Source organism: Schistocerca americana, chromosome 5 (genome assembly GCF_021461395.2).
Source record: "Schistocerca americana isolate TAMUIC-IGC-003095 chromosome 5, iqSchAmer2.1, whole genome shotgun sequence".
Taxonomy (NCBI): Eukaryota; Metazoa; Arthropoda; class Insecta; order Orthoptera; family Acrididae; genus Schistocerca; species Schistocerca americana.
Genome location: NC_060123.1, coordinates 483,670,812 through 483,697,095, shown reverse-complemented (window position 1 = coordinate 483,697,095; position 26,284 = coordinate 483,670,812).

The following is a 26,284-nucleotide window of genomic DNA, read 5'->3' as shown; positions in this document are numbered from 1 at the left end:
GAGTGGGGCAGTGGACAGTCCACTTTGCCTTTCTTCAAAAATCCTTAGGGAGGTAGTTGCCTTTCTCTGTATTATTTCAGCCACATTAGCAGATGTGCAATGTAATGCATCTTTCCTAGAGGCAGCTAACCCACCTATACCATATTTACTCGAATCTAAGCTGCACTTTTTTTCCAGTTTTTGTAATCCAAAAAACCGCCTGCGGCTTAGAATCGAGTGCAAAGCAAGCGGAAGTTCTGAAAAACGTTGGTAGGTGCCGCCACAACTAACTTCTGCCGTCGAATGTATGTAGCGCTACACAGGCATGCTTTGTAGGCACAGAGATAAATACTGGCGCCAAAACCTCTGCGTCAGTTAATAAATTAAAAAAAAAAAAAAGGTGGAAGACGAGCTTTCTTTTTCTCCGCCCCGAGTTTCGACCACTGCATTTTCATACATTATCCAACGAAGTAAATACAAATTCCGTATTGTTCATCTTTGAAAGTAGCAGAATTTCAATGTACTACGAAAATCCGACTGGCAAGATTGTTGCTAATAGGAACCTGATGAAATGTGAATCACGTGCAGTTTTCTCTTCACCATAAGAATAATACGAATATAAACATTTTGCCATGTATTCTTTCGTGTTTGCTGCTATCTCATTTAAATCCTGTCTGCCTAATAAACTACGAAACTAGAGCGAGACAACAGCAAACGCGGAAGAATATACGTATCGTGTCATGTTTATATTCGTATTATTCTTATGCCTAATAGTGATACAGTCAGAAATGAAGCACGGCAACTGACTAGATTTTTAAATCTAAAATGACTAATTTCTGTGCGGAATTTGATGTACTAAAGAAGCGGCCGCAAAGATTTTCAAACGGAGAAAAATTTTCGCCTAACTCTCGTTCAGAACATGTTCTATCAAACACAGGCTATTATTTGTTTCTTGTTGATCATTATCAAAGAAATCAGCAGTGTAAGTAACAACAAGTAGCAGTCACTTGCCATTGTTTCACTAATGAGACAATTCCTCTCTTTTTTTAATTGTAAGCCGCGATAGCGCGCACAAAAGCAAGCCATGCCGTGGGCGGCGACAGGCCGTAAACACGCACTATCAGAATGCGACAAACAATGCATGACGCAGTACAGTAATGCATTTTCAGCTTAGAGTGACGTAAACGCCTATAACAAAGAAAACGGCACTTATCAGATCAAAGCAAAATAAGCAATCGATTCAAACCAGATGAAGAACGTGAATAAGGAAGGGTACCCGTATAAATACGGACGGAGCGCCTGACGCATAGCAATGGCTACCTGGTAAAGCTTAACTGCTAAGCTTACGACTCGAACCAAACTACTGTAGCTGTATCGTCTTTCATTCGACCTAAATTGTGTCTCATATTACAATGGACCAACTTTGTTTCGATTTGAAGGTGCGGCCTAAAACTTTTCTCTCCCCTTGAATTTCAAGTTTCAAATTTCAGGTGCGGCTTAGATTCGGGAATTTTTTTTTTTCCTTTATTTCGAGTCTCATTTTTCAGGTGCGGCTTAGATTCGAGTGCGGCTTAGATTCGAGTAAATACGGTAAGCATTCTTGTAGGATCCAGGTGCACCTACCACATTGGGAGAATCACTTAATGGATTTCAGTCATATTGAGCTTAAGGATTCCGAGAAGGAAGTGGTTCAACAGTTACTTAATCAGGTAAAGGACTTGCAGGTTAGGGTGGCATCCCTCAGTGTAGAGAATGAGGCACGGGTCGGAGCAGGAAGTTTTGTTGTAATCAGCTCCTTAATGGTAAGTGATCCAGTGCCTGAGATCTTGGTAGTTTGTCTACTGATCACTTCGCCAAATTGCCCAACCCTGTTATGTGCCTCCTTACCAGTATATCCGAGTTGTCTATCGATGATTTGCATCAAGTGCAGCAACTGCTTTGGTTGCTTGTCTGGTTTGAGTCTAATGCTGATGCCATGTGCATACTGCACCATATGATCCTTTCATCACTTTATCCATCAACAAATGGGACAATGAGTATCTTAGTCCCTGAAACCTTGGACATCAGGATTCCATAGGACAGCTCATGGCTTGAATAATAGATAGAAAGTTGTCAGCACAGATGCACAGTGAGCTTGAGCAGAGGTATTATTGGTGGGTTCAGGCATCTTCCAAGACATTGGGCCAACATGTTGAACGAGTGTATATGGCTGTGTCAGTACTCAATATGGGGGATTACCAAATCGTACAGTATCTCCAATATTTTAGAATGCATGCACTCAGAGGATGAGTCTCGCTTGATGTTTGCTCACCACCTGGCTAATTTTGATGAATTTCTGGAATTTATAGAGGCAAATGAAGCTCTGATCTTTTCTGATGAGCAGTGTGGGTCAGATTGAAGTCTACCACTGATGCCTTTTATTCTGCAGGGTACAAACCTTGATCCAGATCTGATTGGTGTGGATGCAAGCGTTATTTCTGTTGCAGTGTGAATGACTCCCTTGTCCATGGGTGCCATGTTGTGAGAACCCCTAGGCCTAACAGATGCCATGAGGTTGGGGGGGGGGGGGGGGGGAGGAGGAGGGGGGGGGGGCAGGGAGGTCGAATTTGTCAGAGTAAGTTACCAATTCATTGTATGCTTATTCATGCTATGGAAAGATATCCCATTCCTTATGTTTGTACACACGTTGGACAGGAATCAGATTGTGTGTTATTGGACTCTGGCAGTTCGGTCTCCTTACTTGATTACAGATTGTACCTGGAGTTCCGCCACTCATGTAAATTGTCTCTCATGTGTTCATCTTCCCAGAGATGTTGGACTGCCAGTGGGCAAGAGTTGCCTCTGGTTGGTGAGGTACGTGGTAGTTTATCTGTTTGTTAACTTGTCATAGTTAAGGACTTGATGGTCACCTTGTTGCTTGGCTGCACTTTTATTCAGTGGACCGTGCTGATCCTTGACTTTGCATGTAATACATTGTTCTTTAAATTCCCTCCAGTGCAGAAGCTAGCACTTTGCTCTTGTAACAGTTTGATCCTCGTTAATTTTGTAAGTTGTGAAAGTGGGGAGTTTGTGGTTGGTCATCTTCAGCTAGAACAGATGAGACAGTTGTTGGACCTGTTGCAGGAGTTTCCACATGTCTTGTCTGAAATACTGGGTGTTGTTTGAGTCAACATAATATTCATCTAATTGATGATGTTCCAGTTCGACAGGCTCCTTGTTATCTTCTGCAGCCTAAAATAAAAATTTTGAGGCAGAAGATCAGGGTTATGTTGTGGGATGCGGTAATTGGGCCTTGCTTCACTTTATACTTCACCAATATTCCTTGTCCCTAAAGATCAGGGACAGGACTATAGGCTGGTAGTTGATTACAGAGTTCTAAACAATAAGGTCTTTTTGGAATCAGTCCCTTGCCTAATCATCACAACTGTTTTAGGTGGTTTTCGGGGGCTAATTGCTTCACTGTGGTCAGCTTGAGTCAAGCCTATTAATAGATTCCCTTGACTGAAGAATTCAAGCATGTCACTGCCTTCTGCATGGACTGGTATTAGTATGAGTTTAATGGAGTGCTGTTTAAGTTGGCAGCTGGAGCCGCTGCTCTTTCTTGTGTATTGGGATATTTGAAAATTGTATGTTTTTACAACTGCCTTGATAATGTGGATGTCTACAACCATTTGTTTGAGGTCAGGTGTTGTCCAGACTTTGTTCTGCTCGGTTAACAATGAAGCTGTCCAAGATTTCTCTTGCCAGGCACCAGATCTCATTTTTGGGTCACCTCACTCAGTGGGGCAACTGTTACATCTTGGTTATTGTTGATGTGTGCTTTCAGTTTGTTAGGCTGCTCCCTAGCTGAGGGGTTACCACTTCCATTAACATATGTCACCTAAACAACAGCTTCTTGTGATTTGGTCCCCTAAGGCCCTTGTTAACGATAACACTTCAGCCTTTGTTTCCCGGCAGTTTAGACAGTCCTGTTTCCACAATGTCATTAAGCATATTATCACCACGCCATATTATCCTCAAGTGTCCTTTGTGGAGAGGATCATTCGTAATCTTAAGGCATATACCATATTAAGTCTCTGAGAAAATAGGTTGGCACCCTCCCCTGGCTCAACTTCGCGTTCAGTTCTGCCCAGCATGAGGCATCCAAGGCTCATCTTGTCGCTCTTATGTTAGCGTATCCCATTAATTCTCCCCTCTCCAACTTACGGATCATTAATGACCTTTTACCCACTCTGATCACTCTGGGTCTCCTCAAGGAGAACTGGAAGTGGGCTAGGCAGAATACTGAATTGGCCCACTGCTGTCAGGCAAGGCACTACAACCATGGCAGACAACTCTTTTGGGGTAAGCTGGAAGATATGTTTTTTGTTAGAAATTTCATGGAGTGAGTGCAAAGTGGTGCTAGTGTTGGTAAGTTGACATCCTCCCCCCACTTTGTGGGACCATGTTCTGTCACAAGGTTTTGGGGCTGGTTAATTTGCTAGTTAAGGAGTCAGCCACTGGGTAGACCTTCCAAGTTCATCTTAATCTGTTGAAACTTCTTAATTAACGTACCTTTCCTTCTTGCTGGGGGAGAGGGATCTGTTGGTTTGAGTGGGGGGAGGCTGAGCTGTGGTGGCTTCTGTTTCTGTTAATGTGTGCATGTGATCCTACTGGTGCTACTTGTGTGTGCATTCCATTGACTCTGGCCCTCATTGTATCATCTTGCTTGGTTGTGTGTTCCCTCTGGCACTGTGTGATAGTGAGAGGTGTGTGGGAAACGGAGCTGGAGGCGTGTGCCTGAGTACTCGGCATCCTGGCTATTGCAGCGATTTGATCCATTGACTGTTGGGCTATGGGGACCCGTGTTTTCCTGCAGTGTTGACCATTGCTACCTGTGAGTTTAGTGGGCAAGAAGCTCTTGTCACAAGCAACCTGGTTACGAAGTGCATCAGTCAGTTGTGGTGTGCTAAATATGCCAAAATGTATTAGACAACTTCTTAGTAGCAATGAGCAGGAGGACAGTATTATCAATTGCCTACCTGGAGTCCTGAAGCTATTGGCCTCCTTGCCATTTATTTGAAATCATGTAAGAAGTTTTTTCATTAAGTACTGTACTCAAAGATGTTCAGTTCTGCCCCATGTGAGCTAGCCAGGAATACAGTTTCTTTATGCCTTTCAGTGACCTCTTTTGGGGGCTGTGTGTGTCAATCTGGAAGCTTCTGTAAGCACCAAGCTAGTATTTTGCAATTTTTAATCTAGTGCTTGAAAATATTGTTTGTTATTTGATACTACTGATTGTAATTTCTGTTTGTTGTAGACCTTATGGCCCTTCCTGGAGCAAGTTATTGGACTTGGTCTATAACTAAAGTGGTGTGCGCTAAACCTAAACGTATGCACGTGTGGGTCATGTGTGCCACATTTTAGTATTGGCACACTCTCTTACTCTGTATTGAGGAGCCTTTTGGATTATAGGTGTACATTTTAACTGGCCATCTGCCACTTGGTGCATATCCAAATTACAGTGTCTATTAGTCCCTAAGAGGCACCAGTAGAGGTATGCTTTGACTTCTTTAATCTTGTTTGGATTATTATGTAATAATTATTTTTTTTTAAAGACTGTGTACATTGTTTTTTGTTATTGCTGGGAAGGGTAACTTGCAATTTTTATGAGCCGAGTGCTCCTGTACTGAAGTTTTAATAGCTGGTTTTTATGAAAATAATCTTTAATTGGCCATTGTTATGTATCTTAATTTCCATCAAACTTGTTTGCTGTTTGTTGTTTGGTATATGTTGTTAGCTTTGTATTGGCAAGGGTTGATGTATGGCTGTTCTGCTGGTCTGGGACAAGGACACGATTTCCTTCTGCTTTGATGGCTTTCCCATCATTGGACGAGGCCTAGGTGTTAACAGGTCACATGTGCTTCTGCAGATCTCATGTTCCAGCCACAAGTTGAGTAGTTTATTGTCATCCTCTTGGTATCATGCTGTGGTGGGGGTGTCACTGGATTAGGAAGTAATTTAGTCAGTATTTCTATTACTGTAAGGTCCTTGTGAGCTTGTGATGAAAGCATTTGGGCAAACTGAGCACCGCGTTTCTTGATTTCTTAAAAAAGGGAGGTTTAATTGTCATCATCATTTTAATAGTGTTTTAGGAGCCCAGTAGTTTATTTAAGCACTTAACATGATTTATGTATAACAGGCTTGTGGCCAATCAGTGAAGTACTACTGTTTGGTTTGGATTTTACATATGTGTAGTGGTTGGCTAGCTAGGCCATCTCTTGTCTGTATGAGAGCAGAATGACCATTGGTGATGTATGTATTTTAATGTCTTTTATTTAATGTTTGTTGAACTTATATTCAAGTCCTGTTGTGGGATTAGCCCACAGTTGCAACATTACTCACACCGACAGAATGCCGCCACATATTTATTTAATCAGTTAACTGTTTGTAATCAGGCCACCATTGTAATGCACAGTTGCCATGTTCTTCGAGTACCATTTGTAATTTTACGTATAATGGAAATGCCCTTATGCATTGTGATTTTAATTTTAAAACCCTAACTAGTTGTATGTATTTGCCAAGAATTTTGGTAACTGTTAGTTGGATTATGATATAATTGTTATTAAATAAAAATGTTTGTTTGGGAATGATACATGACACATCAAATTGGGCCACCCTTTCGCGTGTTTTCCTTAAATTAATCCTGATCCTTGATGTGGGTCTCACTGACATGGCGCCAGCTAAATCATCATGACCAAAATAAATGACTTCCAGTCCCGTATTACATTTGTTTTCGGTTACATTCTCGTTTGACAACTCATTAGCAGCAAAAAACTCTAAATTTGAACTGGTATTTTCTGTTACATTTTCATTTTATTGCTTATACTGAAGCCAGTTGTCTAAGATTTTATTTAAATTCTGTATGCTTGAACTTCCTTTTGTAAGGTCACTCTTCATTTCTGAATGTAAACTAGCATTGTCTTCTGTGCAAATACTTTTAATGTCACTATAGAATTTTTCCATTTTTGAACTTAAATCTTTCATTAACTTCTACATTTTGGATTGAAAATCCTTATTTACTGACACTCTGTCTTCTAAGCTGCTCATTTTGGCAAAATATCTAATAGATACTCGATGACACTTTTACCTCGGGTACTCGATGTTGGCTGCTGCTGATGCTGATGGCTGCTGTTTTCTCGTCAAGTCATCTGCTTGTCTATCTGTGTTTACATCTGGTCTGTACCATGCCAGTTGAGATCCCTTGCTGATTCTCTGCCTGTGACCAGATTCCTTAATGGTGGCTTCTGTTTGAAGTCTGTGTTACATCATGAATTGTACTTTAACATAGACATGATTTTCTCACACATTGTGCAACATCATTTGCTGTTAGCCACCTGAATTACTGCATCTTATTGTCATTATCACTGTCAGTCACTTTTGGTCTTAAGTTCATGTTGTGCATCTGTTCTCAAAATTTGTGTGCCACTGATCCACATGAGTATGAGTCTTTTTCATTGCCCAAAACAGTGGTGGTTACCTCACACAGCGGCACCATGTGTGGCATGCCCCTTACCTGTTGTTGATGTTGCACTCTGCTTTGTGTGTCTTAAAATGTATCTATAAATAAGTTTGATTTAATATTGTGTACTGATCATTGCAGTTGGTCTATCGCACCCATAGTCCTGGTTTCTTACACAGCTACTGTAAGATTTAACTATAAAGTTAAATGAATATTTAATCCAGTAAAATATTTCAGCTGAAAATTTTTATGATCTCAAAGTAAATCAAAGCATCTTGACAAATCTGAAATAACCAGTAATATACTTACAATAAAGAAATGAATCCTACTCAACATGCTACATGCTTTCTCACAAAGTACTGACTCCTCATGCCAACATGGCTGACCCTTTTCTGACAGATGTATGTAACAGTACACAATAAACTGGAAGAACAAGCATTTTACTTGTGGTATGAGATAAATCCTGTGTTTGATTAAATATGTAAATTAAATATGAAGCATTATGTAAAAATTATTACTCAATGGTACAAAGAAAGAACAAGTTATTTCTTAACTGTATGAGCTAACATGTAACTTTGAGTCTCAAAACTAATACAAAATTCCTAAGTGTAAATGCACTAATCTCTGTATTTTACATAAAATATTCAGAATTCAGTACACTGACTGTTTTGTAGATAGTCTTGATATTTGCAGTACGCACACTGCTTTATGGATAATCTTGAAGGTTGCAGTACGCTGACTGCTTTATAGAAAATCTTGAGGTTTGCAGTGCGCAGACTGCTGCGTAGGGAGTCTTGAAGTTTGCAGTACGCAGATGGATTTGTTGAATGAAATGTCTGACCAATGACCAGTCTTACTATTTTTCCTTTGTCAAGATACTTCCAATGCCTCCTTCCCCAAGAATATATGCGCAATATTTTTCCCACATGGAATGTCCCCCCCCCCCCCCCCCCTCTCTCTCTCTCTCTCTCTCTTATGTTGATAGAGACACTAACAAACACAAACACCCACACAAAATTCAAGCTTTCGCAACCCACGGTTGCTTCATCAGGAAAGAGGGAAGGGGGATGGAGAGGGAAAGACAAAAGGATGTGGGTTTTAAGGGAGAGGGTAAGGAGTCATTCCAATCCTGGGAGCAGAAAGACTTACCTTAGGGGGGAAAAGGGACAGGTATACACTCGCACACACACACACACACATTCGAGAAAGTGGGATGGGATTTAGAGTAAGACCAGGTGAATCTGATGGAACCAAAGGAGTTGAGGTTGGAGAGGAAATTCTGGAGTTCTTCTTCACTGTGAGTCCAGATCATGAAGATATCATCAATAAATCTGTACCAAACTTTCTCGAAGGCCTGGAATCCTTACACAATCTGTTACCCCCGGAAACCATCCTTGTAACCATTGATGCCACTTCCTTATACACAAATATTCCACACATCCAGGGCCTGGCTGCGATGGAGCACTTCCTTTCACGCTGATCACCTGGCACCCTACCTAAAACCTCTTTCCTCATTACCTTAGCCAGCTTCATCCTGACTCACAACTTCTTCACTTTCAAAGGCCAGACATACCAACAATTAAAGGGAACAGCCATGGGTACCAGGATGGCCCCCTCATACGCCAACCTATTTATGGGTCACTTAGAGGAAGCGTTCTTGGTTACCCAGGCCTGCCAACCCAAAGTTTGGTACAGATTTATTGATTACATCTTCATGATCTGGACTCACAGTGAAGAAGAACTCCAGAATTTCCTCTCCAACCTCAACTCCTTTGGTTCCATCAGATTCACCTGGTCCTACTCCAAATCCCTTGCCACTTTCCTTGGTGTTGACCTCCATCTGTCCAATGGTCAGCTTCACACATCCGTCCACATCAAACCCACCAACAAGCAACAGTACCTCCATTATGACAGCTGCCACCCATTCCATATCAAACGATCCCTTCCCTACAGCCTAGGTCTTCATGGCAAACGAATCTGCTCCAGTCCTGAATCCCTGAACCATTACACCAACAACATGAAACAGCTTTCGCATCCTGCAACTACCCTCCCGACCTGGTACAGAAGCAAATAACCAGAGCCACTTCCTCATCCCCTCAAACCCAGAACCTCCCACAGAAGAACCCCAAAAGTGCCCCACTTGTGACAGGATACTTTTTGGGACTGGATCAGACTCTGAATGTGGTTCTCCAGCAGGGATACGACTTCCTCAAATCCTGTCCTGAAATGAGATCCATCCTTTATGAAATCCTCCCCACTCCACCAAGAGTATCTTTCCGCCATCCACCTAACCTTGGTAACCTCTTGGTTCATCCCTATGAAATCTCCAAACCACCTTCCCTACTCTCTGGCTCCTACCCTAGTAACCGCCCCGGTGTAAAACCTGTCCCATGCACCCTCCCACCACCACCTACTCCAGTCCTGTAACCCGGAAGGTGTACACGATCAAAGGCAGAGCCACGTGTGAAAGCACCCACGTGATTTACCAACTGACCTGCCTACACTGTGAAGCTTTCTAAGTGGGAATGGACACAGGCAGACAGTGTTTGTTGGTAATGAGGATCACCCTGTGGCTAAACATGCCTTGGTGCACAGCCAGCACATCTTGGCACAGTGTTACACCATCCGGGTTATCTGGATACTTCCCACTAACACCAACCTATCATAACTCCAGAGGTGGGAACTTGCCCTTCAATATATCCTCTCTTCCTGTTACCCACCAGGCCTCAACCTCCGCTAATTTCAAGTTGCCACCACTCATACCTCACCTATCATTCAACAACATCTTTACCTCTGTACTTCCGCCTCGACTGACATCTCTGCCCAAACTCTTTGCCTTTACATATGTCTGCTTGTGTCTGTATATGTGCGGATGGATATGTGTGTGTGTGCGAGTGTATACCTGTCCCTTTTTCCCCCTAAGGTAAGTCTTTCTGCGCCCGGGATTGGAATGACTCCTTACCCTCTCTCTTAAAACCCACATCCTTTTGTCTTTCGCTCTCCTTCCCCCTTTCCTGATGAAGCAACCGTGGGTTGCAAAAGCTAGAATTTTGTGTGTGTGTTTGTGTTTGTTAGTGTCTCTATCAACATACCAACGCTTTTGTTTGGTAAGTTACATCGTATTTGTTTTCAGATATATTTTTCCCACGTGGAATGTTTCCCTCTATTACATTCATATACAGGGTGTTACAAAAAGGTACGCCCAAACTTTCAGGAAACATTCCTCACACACAAAGAAAGAAAATATGTTATGTGGACATGTGTCCGGAAACGCTTACTTTCCATGTTAGAGCTCATTTTATTACTTCTCTTCAAATCACATTAATCATGGAATGGAAACACACAGCAACAGAACGTATCAGCGTGACTTCAAACACTTTGTTACAGGAAATGTTCAAAATGTCCTCCGTTAGCGAGGATACATGCATCTGCCCTCCGTCGCATGGAATCCCTGATGCGCTGATGCAGTCCTGGAGAATGGCGCATTGTATCACAGCCGTCCACAATACGAGTACGAAGAGTCTCTACATTTGGTACCGGGGTTTCGTAGACAAGAGCCTTCAAATGCCCCCATAAATGAAAGTCAAGTGGGTTGAGGTCAGGAGAGCGTGGAGGCCATGGAATTGGTCCACCTCTACCAATCCATTGGTCACCGAATCTGTTGTTGAGAAGCGTACAAACACTTTGACTGAAATGTGCAGGAGCTCCATCATGCATGAACCACATGTTGTGTCGTACTTGTAAAGGCACATGTTCTAGCAGCACAGGTAGAGTATTATGATAATGTGCTCCATTGAGCGTAGGTGGAAGAACATGGGGCCCAATCAAGACATCACCAACAATGCCTGTCCAAACGTTCACAGAAAATCTGTGTTGATGACGTGACTGCACAATTGCATGCGGATTCTCGTCAGCCCACACATGTTGATTGTGAAAATTTACAATTTGATCACGTTGGAATGATGCCTCATCCATAAATGAGGATTGACACATTGTTGGATGAACCATTCGCAGAAGTGTACCCGTGGAGGCCAATCAGCTGCCTGCCTGCACATGCTGTACATGGTACGGAAACAACTGGTTCTCCCGTAGCACTCTCCATACAATGACGTAGTCAACATTACCTTGTACAGCAGCAACTTATCTGACGCTGACATTAGGGTTATCGTCAATGCACGAAGAGTTGCCTCGTCCATTGCAGGTGTCCTCGTTGGTCTAGGTCTTCCCCAGTCACGAGTCATAGGCTGGAATGTTCCGTGCTCCCTAAGATGCCGATCATTTGCTTCGAACGTCTTCCTGTCGGGACACCTTTGTTCTGGAAATCTGTCTCGATACAAAGGTACCGCGCCATGGCTATTGCCCCATGCTAATCCATACATCAAATGGGCATTACACATATTTATGTGACAGAGTAATATAAGTGGGCCATTCCTCATGGCAATATAGTCACATCAAGTGCATATTTGCATATAAGTAAGTGTTCACAATTTTGTGTGCTGGTATATGGCAGAAAAAAGACATAAGTGAATGTTTACCACTTAGGTGACAACTTACGAGAAAATCAGACATAAATAAATAATACAGTATGACAGAGCATAATTACATTTAATAATGCAGGAATGCTAACTTGTTCCCCAGATCCTCCTATATAATAGGCTTTAGTCACTTAATTAAAGCGACACGGTAAATGAGAAGGATCTCAGCAATAGAGACATATATGAATAAGTTTGATTTAATATTGTGTACTCATTGTTGCAGTTGATCTGTTTCTAGCGTTAAAAGGTTTTTTTTATTTTTTATTTTCACATTTAACCAAATATAACATTGATGATGATAATTTATGGCAATGTTTGCCGACAAGATAAAGAATGCAACCTTTAACACTAGACTGCGTACTCACGGCAGTTCTCCTTGGCCGTTTTTTTGGTACGACTTGGAAAGAGAGAAAAATTAATGAATGATCGACGATGTGTCGGTTCTCGATTGTGTTCAGGAGACGTACAGATTGATTGCGTGAAAATAGTTTCTCAAATTACCTCTTAACCCGGATTGCTTTCACGCAATCAGACTCTTCAATGGAATTACCTAAGAGACCTATTTGAATAATAATAATAAAAAAAATGGAAATGAATGCAAAACAGTGAAATTTTGTAAAAAAAGTTGTCAGATCGGAAATTGAACATATTAATGGTCTCCCAAATACAAACGAGACACCGCGATAAAGAGCGAACCTGTAACAAAGTTCATTTAAACTAAACATTATTTGTGGTTAATTTAAAGAAAAGAATAAGCATAGATTTTCTGTACAGTGAAGCATCAATATATTCTCAAAGAACAAAGGTGTTAAGCTATAAACATTAACAAATTTACAATGAATACAAAACTTACATTTTTATGTTTTTCTCCTACATGAAGCAGTCCAACAATCGCTGCTTTTGTATGTATGATATTTTGTAAGAATTAAATGACCTGGCGTGCACGTAAGTTTTTTTTATCGGCACAAGGTTTACAAAAGCGTTTTTCTTTGTTGGTTTTTCACACTAAATGAAATATAACTTGTAGCGGTGCTACACAACACATCTTAACAAGTCGGCGACCAAACATCAAAGGTAATGATGTGTGAAGTGTTGCTTGACTAGTGGTGAGGGCAGGGAATTCTGAGCTCCCCATTGGTAGTACTTATAGCACAAAGTCTACAGGCAGCGTGAGCAAATCGCTATAGATGACTTCTCTGAGGGATATATGGAGATCGTCTTTATATGCAGTGCATATATCTGATAACAGCAATGGTAATGCTTCCATTTAGCGAATGCTGTGTACAGTGCCATAGATTCATGAGGCCATTGGTTTGTGAGTGGTAGTCCATTGTGTGGTAATGCTGTGTACAGCAGAGGTTGCATAGTTCCTTAATTAGGAGCAGTTAAAATTGTCATCCTCGGTCAGTGGTTAAAGAGATAGGGCAGCTGGAATGTGATATTCATGTGTCAACAAATACTCTTGCTTTTGTCTCTGCCAAAATTCATTGAGGGTAATGGCTTCCACTGAGTATGTTACACAGTTGATGATGGAGAGTATGTAATGACAGCCTTCATATTCAGAAAGAGGCTTACCAGATTGAGATAGACATATTTCAAATTGACATTTTGGTATCTCAGAATTACAGAGTAGTGGCAGTGAGTAATGACCTGCTTTGCTGCACTGGAACGCCACGCACATTTGTGTCAATTTTTGGCAATCCTTTTTGACATTAGGCCATGCAAACCGTTTTTTGACTAGTTGTGTAGATGGTCATAGGCCAGGTGTAATATATTACAGAGTTGGTCCAATATCATCTTTCTTATTGATGTAGGAACAAGAGGTCAAACTCAATTTTGCAGAAAAACACACAATTTTTGTTTGGTGGATCTAGGTATGGGAGAGCTTTTATATGTAAGTTGGTACTAGAATCTTGAAGGAGATACATAATTTTTCAGTCTTGCGACTGTTCTTTTGCTAATTTATCATAGTTGGTATGTTTTGGAGAGGGCATTTGTTCTCAACAGATAATCTGTGATGACATTGTCTACTGTGTGGAGTGTCCGACATCAGTTGTGACGAGCTGGATAGTCTAGGAGATGGAACCATCAAGGGCAGGAATCTTTCGAAAGGTTGTGTATTGAGTCCATTCAAAGATTGGTGGTTTGTGTAAGTGATGACGGGTCTGCCCTTAACATCATATCTAAACAGATGGACTGCCTCATATGCTGTCAATACTTCTTGATTGTAGGCAAACCATTTGTGCTGAGAATGTCAGTTTATAAGGTGGGGCTGGGGGGAGGAAACTGACTGTTGTATGCCCACCACTTGCTGCAGGACTACCTCAATGCTGAAGTCACTTATGAGTAATTTAATTGTTAATTGGACATTAGGTAGTGGGTGCGCTGGAGTCACGGCATGAGTGAGACAGTCAAACGGGTGTTGCACACTTGGAGACCACTTGACCCTGTGCTTACTGGTCATGTTCTTGCCGGCCAGAACTTCTGTGGGTGGGATTTTTATGGTGGCAGCACTAGGGAGGTGTCAGCAGTAGAAGTTAATCTTGCTGATAAAGGAGTGTAGTTTGTGGAAATGGTGCAGTTGAGGTAGTTACTTACAGTATTTGGTTTGTTGTGGCATAGGGCAGATACCTGTGAGGAAGAATACTTTGGGCTGACAAAACTGACACTTGTCATTAATGACAACATTGTTTTCAATAAGCACAGTGAGAACTTGGTTGAGATGTAGCTCATGCTCTTCCCTGAGAGGGGAGAAAATTCTAATGTCATCCAAATATGCATACAAAAAGGAAACTAAAATGGGATACTGTCAATATATCAGTGCCACATGTGGGCTGTGTATTCGATACCATAAGGCATGTACAGAAATTAATAAAAACCAAAGGGCGTGATGATGATCATCTATTGAATGTCCTCCTCACTTAACGTATCTGCAGGGGTGCCTTTTAGCAATGTAAGGCACTGGAAACTAATGCACCTGCGAGGTGATGGGTGAAGTCTTGAATGTTGGGGATCAGGTAATTCAAGGCCCTGTAGTCTCCACATAGCCCAACTGCACCATCTATTATGGTCACTAATTTGGTATGGGAAACCCATGAACTATAAGAAGGTAGCAAAATTCCAGCTTGTAGTAGTTTGGACAGTGGCTGTTCTGGCCACACATAGCTTATCTGGTGGTAACTGCTGCATTCTGTGGTAGATGAGGGTGGAGTGGGAGGGGGTGGGGGGAGTGGTGGGGGAATGGGAGGGTGACTGTAATCTTGTGGACTGTCCCATTGCTTACTGCACTTTACATAAATTGCACTTGGTGGCTGTGTGGCGGGCATGCATACACACTGAGTTGACATTGACGGAACATGAATAGAATGTACGTTACTAACCTGGGTCTTATGTGGGGGCTGTGTTGTCTTGCATGCTGTGGTAGTACGTGTGGAGGCCATGTTGTCATGCATGCTGTGGTGGTATGTGTCTCTGCTGTACTGTGTAATAACTTAGATGCTGCAGTGGAGTTGGTGGGAGCAGATGGATGAGAGTTTTGAACCAGAATAGAGGCCAAGTGGCGTTATGTGGTATCGAGTTCACCCAACACCACATGAATGGTTCATCATATGGTTTCATTTCAATTCCATTGGTGTTTTGACTCTAAACTTGTGTCAAAGTAAGGTCTGCAGTTGTGCCAGTGATGTGATGCAGCCGTGCAGGTGTTATTGACATTCGTCGCTCATCTCATAATACTGCGTACGTTTTGAGAGAGTGGTAGTAGAAGTATGCCATGTTGCAGAGACCACAACCAACCACACCAGAAATGGAGCAACTACTGTTTTAATGTAGTGTGATGCATGCTAAATCTGCAACCGATGGAAGAGTAGGAGGAAGTCAGCCCCAAGCAGCAGTTCAGTGATGTCTGCAATGAGTAAGCTGAACGAAAACTATGCAATGAAGCCAAACTCTAAGGTACGAGATGCAGGTATTTCAACAATAATAGAGGAGTCATTTGCTATGCAGACCTGGATGGAAGGTATGCCACTCATCACTGGAGAATGTCCAGGTGGGTGAGGTACTCACGTTTGAACCAGTGTCAGTGAGAAAATATTGCTATGCATGCACGCAGGGATGTAGAATGTGCAACTCTGCTGAAGAGGAAGTTTGTAAACATTTTGTCAATATATTGCAAGGTGAGGTGACCTGAATTGTTGTTATGACCTGGTGCACCTGTTGCAGATCACGTTTCGCCTTTGGTTAAACACATGGTGGCCCTCAGTTGCACGCCGTGTCATCAAACTTCATGTGAAACCAATGGAGCCATTCCCGTGCAGAAAGGCAGTGCGTGTGATTGCCAACTGTGTGAACGTTTGTTGTGGTAGGCCGAAGGTCACCATCCACTGTGGTAGAATTGAAGTCATGCTCAGTATTGGTTGGGCATGGTCAGTCTGGTTCGTCTGCACCTAAGTGGTTGGCGCAGTAATGTAGCTGCTGTGAATCACAGTTGGCAACATTGCTATCTGCAGAGTCTATACATTGCTGGTGTTGTAAAAACATAAAATCATGTCTGTTAATATGAATTTGCTTACCAGTAATACACATTTGTCTCAAATTATAGCCAATTGTATTTAAAGGTGGGAGCTTGGCGATCCAGAGTCCAAAGTGAGTGATCATGCATGAGGTTAATATGCACTGAGGTGCGTAATCAGTGTCAAAGTTGTGAAGGTGTCCTGTTCTCCAGCCATTCATGATAGATGATACGGTTTAACTGCTACTAAAGGATATTTGAAAGGCATTGGAGTAGTGCAGCACTGTATTTATTGCTATCTGAGGAACCCAGAATAATTTCACTAATTATGTCAGTGTGTTCACTGAGGTGGCTAACCAAAACAACAAATTTTTCACTGTTGTCCAAGAGGCCATGGGTGGTGGGAATGCACTCATTGATTGATCTGGGAAGAGACAGCTAAAGTTGTGAACTAAAATGAGCAATGGAGTCGTTGGTGCACAGTTGTGCTGATATCCAGGACAATGTCCAGAGAGGCACAACAAATGAGTTCACAGTATCCATTTGTGCCACAGATGTAAGTTTGGCAGTCATGTCGGGGAATTGTCCAACCACTTGGATCATGGTATGTAGCGCAAATGGGTTGCTCAAGATAAGATGTGATGTGATGGGCACATCAACATCAGTGAACATTCGAGAATTTGTATGTCCAAGAAGCTGGTACACAGCAATGGAATGATATGCATGCAAAGTAAAGTCTGTAATGTATCCACCCAATAGATTGTCTGTAGGGATACATTGTTCAGTACTGTAGGTAACATTGTCATCACTGGAGACACTACACTGAGAATGATTGTTCTCCTGCTTGAACAATGTCAGGTGCTGAGTATGTTGCTGCAAAGCACTAAACACATCTGTACAAAAGTGACTGTCTTGTCATAGGAGCTTTGATGCTCGACAGTTGCAAGATGACTATCATTGATGTGAAGTATTTGAACTGGGAATGTAGAAGCATTCAGATCAGCTGTATGCAGTCATCATGTGTCAGTAGTATCTACATCTACATCTACATGATTACTCTGCAATTCACATTTAAGTGCTTGGCAGAGGGTTCATCAAACTACAATCATACTATCTCTCTACCATTCCACTCCCGAACAACGCGCGGGAAAAACGAACACCTAAACCTTTCTGTTCGAGCTCTGTTTTCTCTTATTTTATTTTGATGATCATTCCTACCTATGTAGGTTGGGCTCAACAAAATATTTTGCATTTGGAAGAGAAAGTTGGTGACTGAAATTTCATAAATAGATCTCGCCGCGACGAAAAACATCTTTGCTTTAATGACTTCCATCCCAACTCGCATATCATATCTGCCACACTCTCTCCCATATTATGTGATAATACGAAACGAGCTGCCCTCTTTTGCACCCTTTCGATGTCCTCCATCAATCCCACCTGGTAAGGATCCCACACCACGCAGAAATATTCTAACAGAGGACAAAGCTGTCTCTTTAGTGGACTTGTTGCATCTTCTAAGTGTCCTGCCAATGAAACACAACCTTTGGCTTGCCTTCCCCACAATATTATCTATGTGGTCTTTCCAACAGAAGTTGTTTACAATTTTAACACCCAGGTACTTAATTGAATTGACAGCCTTGAGTATTGTATTATTTATCGAGCAATCGAATTCCAACGGATTTCTTTTGGAACTCATGTGGATCACCTCACACTTTTCGTTATTTAGCGTCAACTGCCACCTGCCACACCATATAGCAATCTTTTCTAAATCGCTTTGCAACTGATACCGGTCTTCGGATGACCTTACTAGACGGTAAATTACAGCATCATCTGCGAACAATCTAAGAGAACTGTTCAGATTGTCACCCAGGTCATTTATATAGATCAGGAACAGCAGAGGTCCCAGGACGCTTCCCTGGGGAACACCTGATATCACTTCAGTTTTACTCGATGATTTGCCGTCTATTACTACGAACTGCGACCTTCCTGACAGGAAATCACGAATCCAGTCACACAACTAAGACGATACCCTATAGGCCCGCAGCTTGATTAGAAGTCGCTTGTGAGGAACGGTGTCAAAAGCCTTCTGGAAATCCAGAAACATGGAATCAACTTGAGATCCCCTGTCGATAGCAGCCATTACTTCGTGCGAATAAAGAGCCAGCTGCGTTGCATAAGAACGATGTTTTCTGAAACCATGCTGATTATGTATCAATAGATTGTTCCCTTCAAGGTGATTCATAATGTTTGAATACAGTATATGCTCCAAAACCCTACTGCAAACTGACGTCAATGATATAGGTCTGTAGTTCGATGGATTACTCCTACTACCCTTCCTAAACACTGGTGCGACCTGTGCAATTTTCCAATCTGTAGGTACAGATCTATCGGTGAGCGAGCGGTTGCATATGATTGCTAAGTAGGGAGCTTTTGTATCAGTGTAATCTGAAAGAAACCTAATCGGTATACAATCTGGACCTGAAGACTTGTCCGTAACAAGCGATTTGAGTTGCTTCGCAACCCCTAAGGTATCTACTTCTAAGAAACTCATGCTAGCAGCTGTTCATGTTTCAAATTCTGGAATATTCCATTCATCTTCCCTGGTTAAGGAATTTCGTAAAAATTGCGTTCAATAACTCCGCTTTAGCGGCACAGTCGTCAGTAACAGTACCATCGGCACTACGCAGTGAAGGTATTGACTGTGTCTTACCGCTTGTGTGCTTTACATACGACCAGAATTTCTTCGGATTTTCTACCAAATTTCGAGACAATGTTTCGTTGTGGAACCTATAAAAGGTATCTCGCATTGAAGTCCGTGCCAAGTTTCGCACGTCTGTAAATTTTAGCCAATCTTCGGGATTTTGCATTCTTCTGAACTTCGCATGCTTTTTCCGTTGCCTCTGCAACAGCGTTCGGACCTGTTTTGTGTACCATGGGGGATCAGTTCCATCTCTTATCTATTTATGAGGTATGAATCTCTCAATTGCTGTTACTACTATATCTTTGAATTTGAGCCACATCTCATCTACATTTCCATAGTCAGTTCGGAAGGAATGGAGATTGTCTCTTAGGAAGGCTTCTAGTGACACTTTATCCGCTTTTTTTAATAAAATTATTTTGCGTTTGTTTCTGGTGGATTTGGAAGAAACGGTATTGAGCCTAGCTACAACGACCCTGTGATCACTAATCCCTGTATCAGTCATGATGCTCTCTATTAGCTCTGGATTGTTTGTGGCTAAGAGGTCAAGTGTGTTTTCGCAACCATCAACCATTTACAATTTGCGTGGGTTTGTGGACTAACTGCTCGAAATAATTTTCGGAGAAAGCATTTAGGACAATCTCAGAAGATGTTTTCTGCCTACCACCGATTTTGAACAAGTATTTTTGCCAACATATCGAGGGAAGGTTGAAGCACCAACTATAACCGTATGAGTGGGGTATTTATTTGTTACGAGACTCAAATTTTCTCTGAACTGTTCAGCAACTATATCATCAGAGTCTGGGGGTCGGTAGAAGGAGCCAATTATTAACTTAGTTCAGCTGTTAAGTATAACCTCGACCCATACCAGTTCGCACGGAGTATCTACTTCGACTTCACTACAAGTTAAACCACTACTGACAGACACAAACACTCCACCACCAATTCTGCCTAATCTATCTTTCCTGAACACTGTCTGAGACTTCGTAAAAATTTCTGCAGAACTTATTTCAGGCTTTAGCCAGCTTTCTGTACCTATAACGATTTCAGCTTCTGTGCTTTCTATTAGCGCTTGAAGCTCAGGGACTTTACCAGCACAACTACAACAATTTACAACTACAATTCCGACTGTTCCTTGATCCAAGCACGTCCTGTATTTGCCATGCACCCTTTGAGATTGCAGCCCACCCTGTACTTTCCCAAGGCCTTCTAACCTAAAAAATTGCCCAGTCCATGCCACACAGCCTCTGCTATCCATGTAGCTGCCAGCTGAGTGTAGTGAACTCCTGACCTATTCAGCGGAACCTGAAACCCCACCACCCTATGGCGCAAGTCAAGGAATCTGCAGCCAACACGGTCACAAAACCGTCTGAGCCTCTGATTCAGACCCTCCACCCAGCTCTGCACCAAAGGTCCGTAGTTGGTTCTGTCAACGATGCTGCAGATGGTGAGCTCTGCCTTCATCTCGTAAGCAAGACTGGCAGTCTTCACCAAATCAGATAGCTGCTGGAATCCAGAGAGAATTTCCTCAGATACAAAGCGACACACATCATTAGTGCTGACATGTGCCACCACCTGCAGCTGGCTGCACCCTGTGCTCTTCATGGCATGGAAGGACCCTTTCCACATCAGGAATGACTCCACCCGGAATGCACACGGAGTGCACATTGGATTTCTTCCCCTCCTTAGCCGCCATATCCCTAAGGGGCTCCATTATGCGCCTAACATTGTAGCTCCCAACTACCAATAAGCCCACCCTCTGCAATTGCCCGGACCTTGAAGGCTGAGAATCATCCTCTGAAACAGGGCAGGCAGCTACATCTGGCTCAGCCAGAGAAAGTACCTGAAACCTGTTTGTCAGATGCACCGGGGAGGCTTTCTGATCAGCCTCCAGGGACGTCTTTTGCTGCCTGCCACACCTTGGAATGACCTCCCAATTAACCATAGGCGAGGGCTCAGCCCCACTGCGGGCAGCAACCGGGGCAACCACAGTGGCAGACCGATCTGGGGACAGACAGGACGAGGTTGACGTCCCCGTGATACCCAAGTCCGGCTCCCCACAGTGGTGCCCATTGGCAACAGCCTCAAGCTAAGCAACCAAAGTCAGCACCGCCTGCAGCTGTGAGCGAAGGGATGCCAACTCAGCCCTCATCTGAACACAGCAATCACAGTCCTTGTCCATTCTAATCGATGTTGAACAACAGTTACTGAAACACGAGTCCGTGCCTAGATAACGCGAGGGAAACACGCAAAGAATGTATGAACTAGCCTGTGCAAATGCCTATTGACCGCGCTACAATCTGCCTGAATTTACGATTACAGTAACTAAAACTCGAAATTACACCTTCTATACGAAACTCTCACGCAATTTAAGTAAGAATCTAGGAAGTAAACACAGAAAAGAAGCTATATACGTATTTTTCTGCGCTGTCGGTGTGCACTAACTGGGAGCTCAGGCTACAGGCTTTACCCCGGGATGGGATGAAGGTAATGTGTAGTAATGACACAGTTATGCATAACATGCACTATATTTTGTAATTCATGCAGAATGACTACATATCTAAGTTCATGCAGGCAAAAAGCACACTGAATCATTGTTCCTAAGATATTTCATGCCAGGCCACAGATGCTAGTCAGTGTGTTTCCTTTCTGTGGCAGCCACTGTCATTAGTGGAATCCCCACAAGCACTTTTAGGTTATCTATTTACTAGCTCACCCAAGATTTTAAGACAGAAAGATGTTATGCAGTATCACATTCTTCACAAACATATTTGTTGCATGTGTGATGTTGGGATGCAGACTTCCACTTTAACTGACTTAGTAGTTGCTTGTTCACTTGCTTAACTGAGACTCTTAACATGACCCAACATAGAGATGTTACTTGTTCGCCCTAATTGCAGACTGGCGATTTTGCAGGAGGGATGACAGGTGTAACAATATGTTGTGATTTCTGAAACTGCTTAATCTTTCAAAATTTGACTAGGCTAGATTTTACTATTTTGCATGGACTCTTAATACTTTACTGTTATGTGGTTTATGAAAAATGTTTCAGATTAGCAAATCATAAAAGTATGTAGAACATCAGTATTCATCCATAGATTGAAATCCCATATTTACAAGCATGGCATCCACTTGAGATAAGTCTTTTATATCCAAAAATGTTCAAAATCTTAATTAGTGACTGAATTAATTGGTGAGAGGTGTTGTTTGATTCAGAAAACATATAGCAGTAAAAATACAGTAGAAGCCTGTTATACCATGGTCTGATATACTGTGAATGCTGATATAATGCGGTATCTTCACCAAAGTAATATACTATTTATGAATGTTTTTGCACTCTTTGCATACTTTATAAACTCGAAAAAAAAAAAAAAACCCTTATTACAGTCTGCATGTAGCCTTTCTTCAGTATAATTTACTACTGCAACCCACAAGCTCTTTAAACAACAACCACAATAGATGAACATAATTAAACTGAACCTTTAGTTTAGTTCATCAACATATCAGGATTGTTGCTGGACAGAAGCTTTAAATATACATCTTACTGTCAACATTGTGACACAGTCAACAAAGTGAATATGTTCCTGACTATGCAACAGTGCTTGTCAATAAACAAAATGAATACAACCATCATATGGATCATGAATTATTCACTCATTATCTAGATTTTTTTGTTCTTGTTATGATGTCACAGAAACAGAAAGTATGTTCCGTGAGTAATAAATTAAAAATTATTGATAGTTTGAAGAATGGTGAAACTGAAGCAAATTTACCATGCAAGTGTGGTGTACCTGAAGGAACAATCAGGGGATGGGTGAAAGAAGAGAATAAACTTAGAAGGTTTATAAACACAGTTGATAGTGATGTGGTAATGGACAGAAAAAGGACCAAACTAGGAAAAGACTGTGCATTTGTAGGTGGTTTTGAATAAAGAGAAGTGAATGTGTGCCACTTTCTGGGCTAATTATTAAAGCTGAAGCTGAAAAATTTCACTTTGATTTACGTGACAAAAAAGATTTTACAGCGTCCAACAGATGGTTTTCAATATGGAAATGTTACCATGGAATTCGCCAAACAACCATTGAAGGAGAAATGAGGTCTTGCAACAGTGAATCTGCTTCACAGTCCTTGAAATTTGCACAAAGTAATGGTAGATGAAAATTTAAATGGTCATCAAGTGTATCATTGTGATGAAACAGCACTTTATTATTGATTGATTGGAAAAATAAAAAACTTTGTTTTTGCCAAAAACATGAAGGCATTAATTCAGCTGCTGGACCAGGGCATCATAAGAGCATTCAAGGTATATAACTACTGTTAACTGCTCACTTCAATAGTAAATTCAGATGAGGAAATGGAAATGTTCTTGAAATCTGTAAGTCCTAAGAGAGTTGTGTATTCATTAGTCTTGTGGCAAAGCATCAGTCCGGCCACTGTTAGAAACAGCTGAAATAAATTTTCCATTGAAGAACATGGAACACATGAATGCTGTAGTGACATAGATTTCAACAGCAGTGACATCCAGTCTGCATACGATGTTCTATAGTGCAATCTTGATCTTGAAGACTTGAACTGTTGGGTAGCTGTCGACAAAGAAGAATCAATTTTGGAGATCATAAATGACAAAGGTATTATTGATTCTGTTCGAAATGAAACTAATGAAGCAGTTGAGGATGAGGATGATGAAGCTGAAGAAGGATGTTTAGGTGAAGATCCCAGTACACATGAAACACTGGATAATGTAAATAAAGTCATTATGTGCATCCCAGTACACATGAAATACTGGATAATGTAAATAAAGTCATTACTTGCATGGAACAACAAAGTGAAAAAAAAACTGAGTTCTTGCTGCTGATGAACTTAAAACAATATATGCCAAAGAAACTGCACAAAATGATCCACCAAAGAAAGCTGACTGACTTCTCTAAAGCAGTAGAATAATGGTGTACTGTAGCTTGGATGCAGTGTTGTAAATCATTACACTTCATTTGCTATGTACTTTATATACTGTACTGAAACTTGTGTTACTGCTTCATTGACATTTGAGTGAAATTTGTCTAATTGCTGTACCCTATTTGATAAGTTTCTGAAATGTTTTACTTCTGATGTTCTTTAAATTTAAACACAGTGTAGTACAATATATATAATATTGCATTGTGTATTCCTTTTAACTTTCTGTGGGTAATTTATCATTAATGGCTCACTCTTGATATAGGATGGGTACACTATAATGTGGGGATAAAGTGTGTTCCCCAACAACCATGTTATATCAAGCTTCTAGTGTATAGCATCAAAGTTCAGAATCTTGTAGGCATTAAAGCAAAATAAGCAGTTGAAATGATGAGGGTCCGAACTTTTTATGTCAATTATTTTGTAAATTAATTAGTTTCAGATAATTTAAAAAGCGTTCTTTGAAAGCTGGAAATGTCTGCTTTCAAATAACTGGTAACAATACCTCCTATTCTGCCCGTTAGCTCAAAAGTGTTTTCTCATTATATGATGTTGTTGTAACTTCTGTTAGCATAATGTGTAAATACCCAGTCCCCTAGTGAAAACAATTGCATCATTCTAATAAGGATGACAATTACAAATAGCTAAACCATAAATTTAAATGAACTTTCACACATATAACAATTCAACATACGCTTGTACATATTGTGTGTGCAGCTGCATTTGAAATAGAATGAAAAAAATTAAAAATTTTAGTTATTCATGGGAGCAGAAAACATGATAGAGGGATTAGTTTCCAACTTGCTGTGTTTCAAGATGAATGGGGAATCATTACAGCAATGATACAGGCCGAAAATGGGGAAATCCACTAAGTTAAGTGGCTTTGACAGTGGGCAGATGCTTATGAACTGGCACCTGAAACAAGCATCTTGGAAACAGTCAAGCTGGTTGACTGTCATGAGTATCTGTGGAAACTGGTGAGACTATGAATAGGTGACAAAGTGTTGAGTGTCAACACCTCATCAAAGAACACACAGATCAAAAGCTTGCACAACCTGTAACAGAGGATAGGCAGTGACCTGTCTAAGATTTGATGACAATACTATGCATATGTCATCACCAAGTGAACAGCTGCCGAAAGTGTGAACTGCACCTGGGACACAGGTTGGTCGAGGCGTTCACCTGGACTTCCATAGGACTTAGGACAGTAACTGAAGGCACTACGACAGCTGTGGTGTACACGAATGCTATTGCAGATCACTTGCATCCCTTCATGCTTGATGTCTTCCCTGACAATGCTGGTGTCTTTCAACAGTATAACTGTTCATGTCACAAGGTCAGAATTGTGTAAAAGTGGTTCGATGCATGTGGTTGTAAACTCAACTTGATCTCTTGGCCATCAGATTTGTATGATGGAACATCTCTGGGACATATCTGGGACACTATTGGGCAGCTGCTTTGCACTCACGTATCAGCAGCCTGTAATTTATGAAAATTATGTTACCTGTGCATAAACATCTGGTGCTACATACCCTCAGAAACCCACTAATGAACCAAGTGAGGTGGCCCAGTGGTTAGTTCACTGGACTCACATTCAGGAGAACGATGGTTTCCCGATGGAACTGATGACCTCACTGTGTGGTCCCCTCCCCCAAATCAACAAACCAACATATTAATGACATGCTGAAGCCGCGCCAGGTGGAATTCGTGATATGAGTTCCAAAGGTGGACTAACATACTATTAAGCAGTTGGTCATAATGTTTTAGCTCATCAGTATGTGATTCTGTGATTTCATTGGATAGGTTCTCAGCCATATCATGTAACTAAATCATGTATTCTTGGCATAAATAAGCCTCAACAAACATTAAGTTCTGTATTGTGCACTAAATATTACTATTTCATGTCCATTAGTAAAAATATTGATTCACAATTGAAGCAGACAAGAAGAAAACACTTTTTAGCTTTGTATAGGTGAAAACATAACAAAACTTTTTTACCTTTCATTTGTCTATTGGTGCACTGACAGAGTAATTATTTTTGCCAATGTTCACAATAATGAGCAAAGAAGTTATTAAGTTATTGGTGTCCCTTTACCCATCTTCTAGTGTAT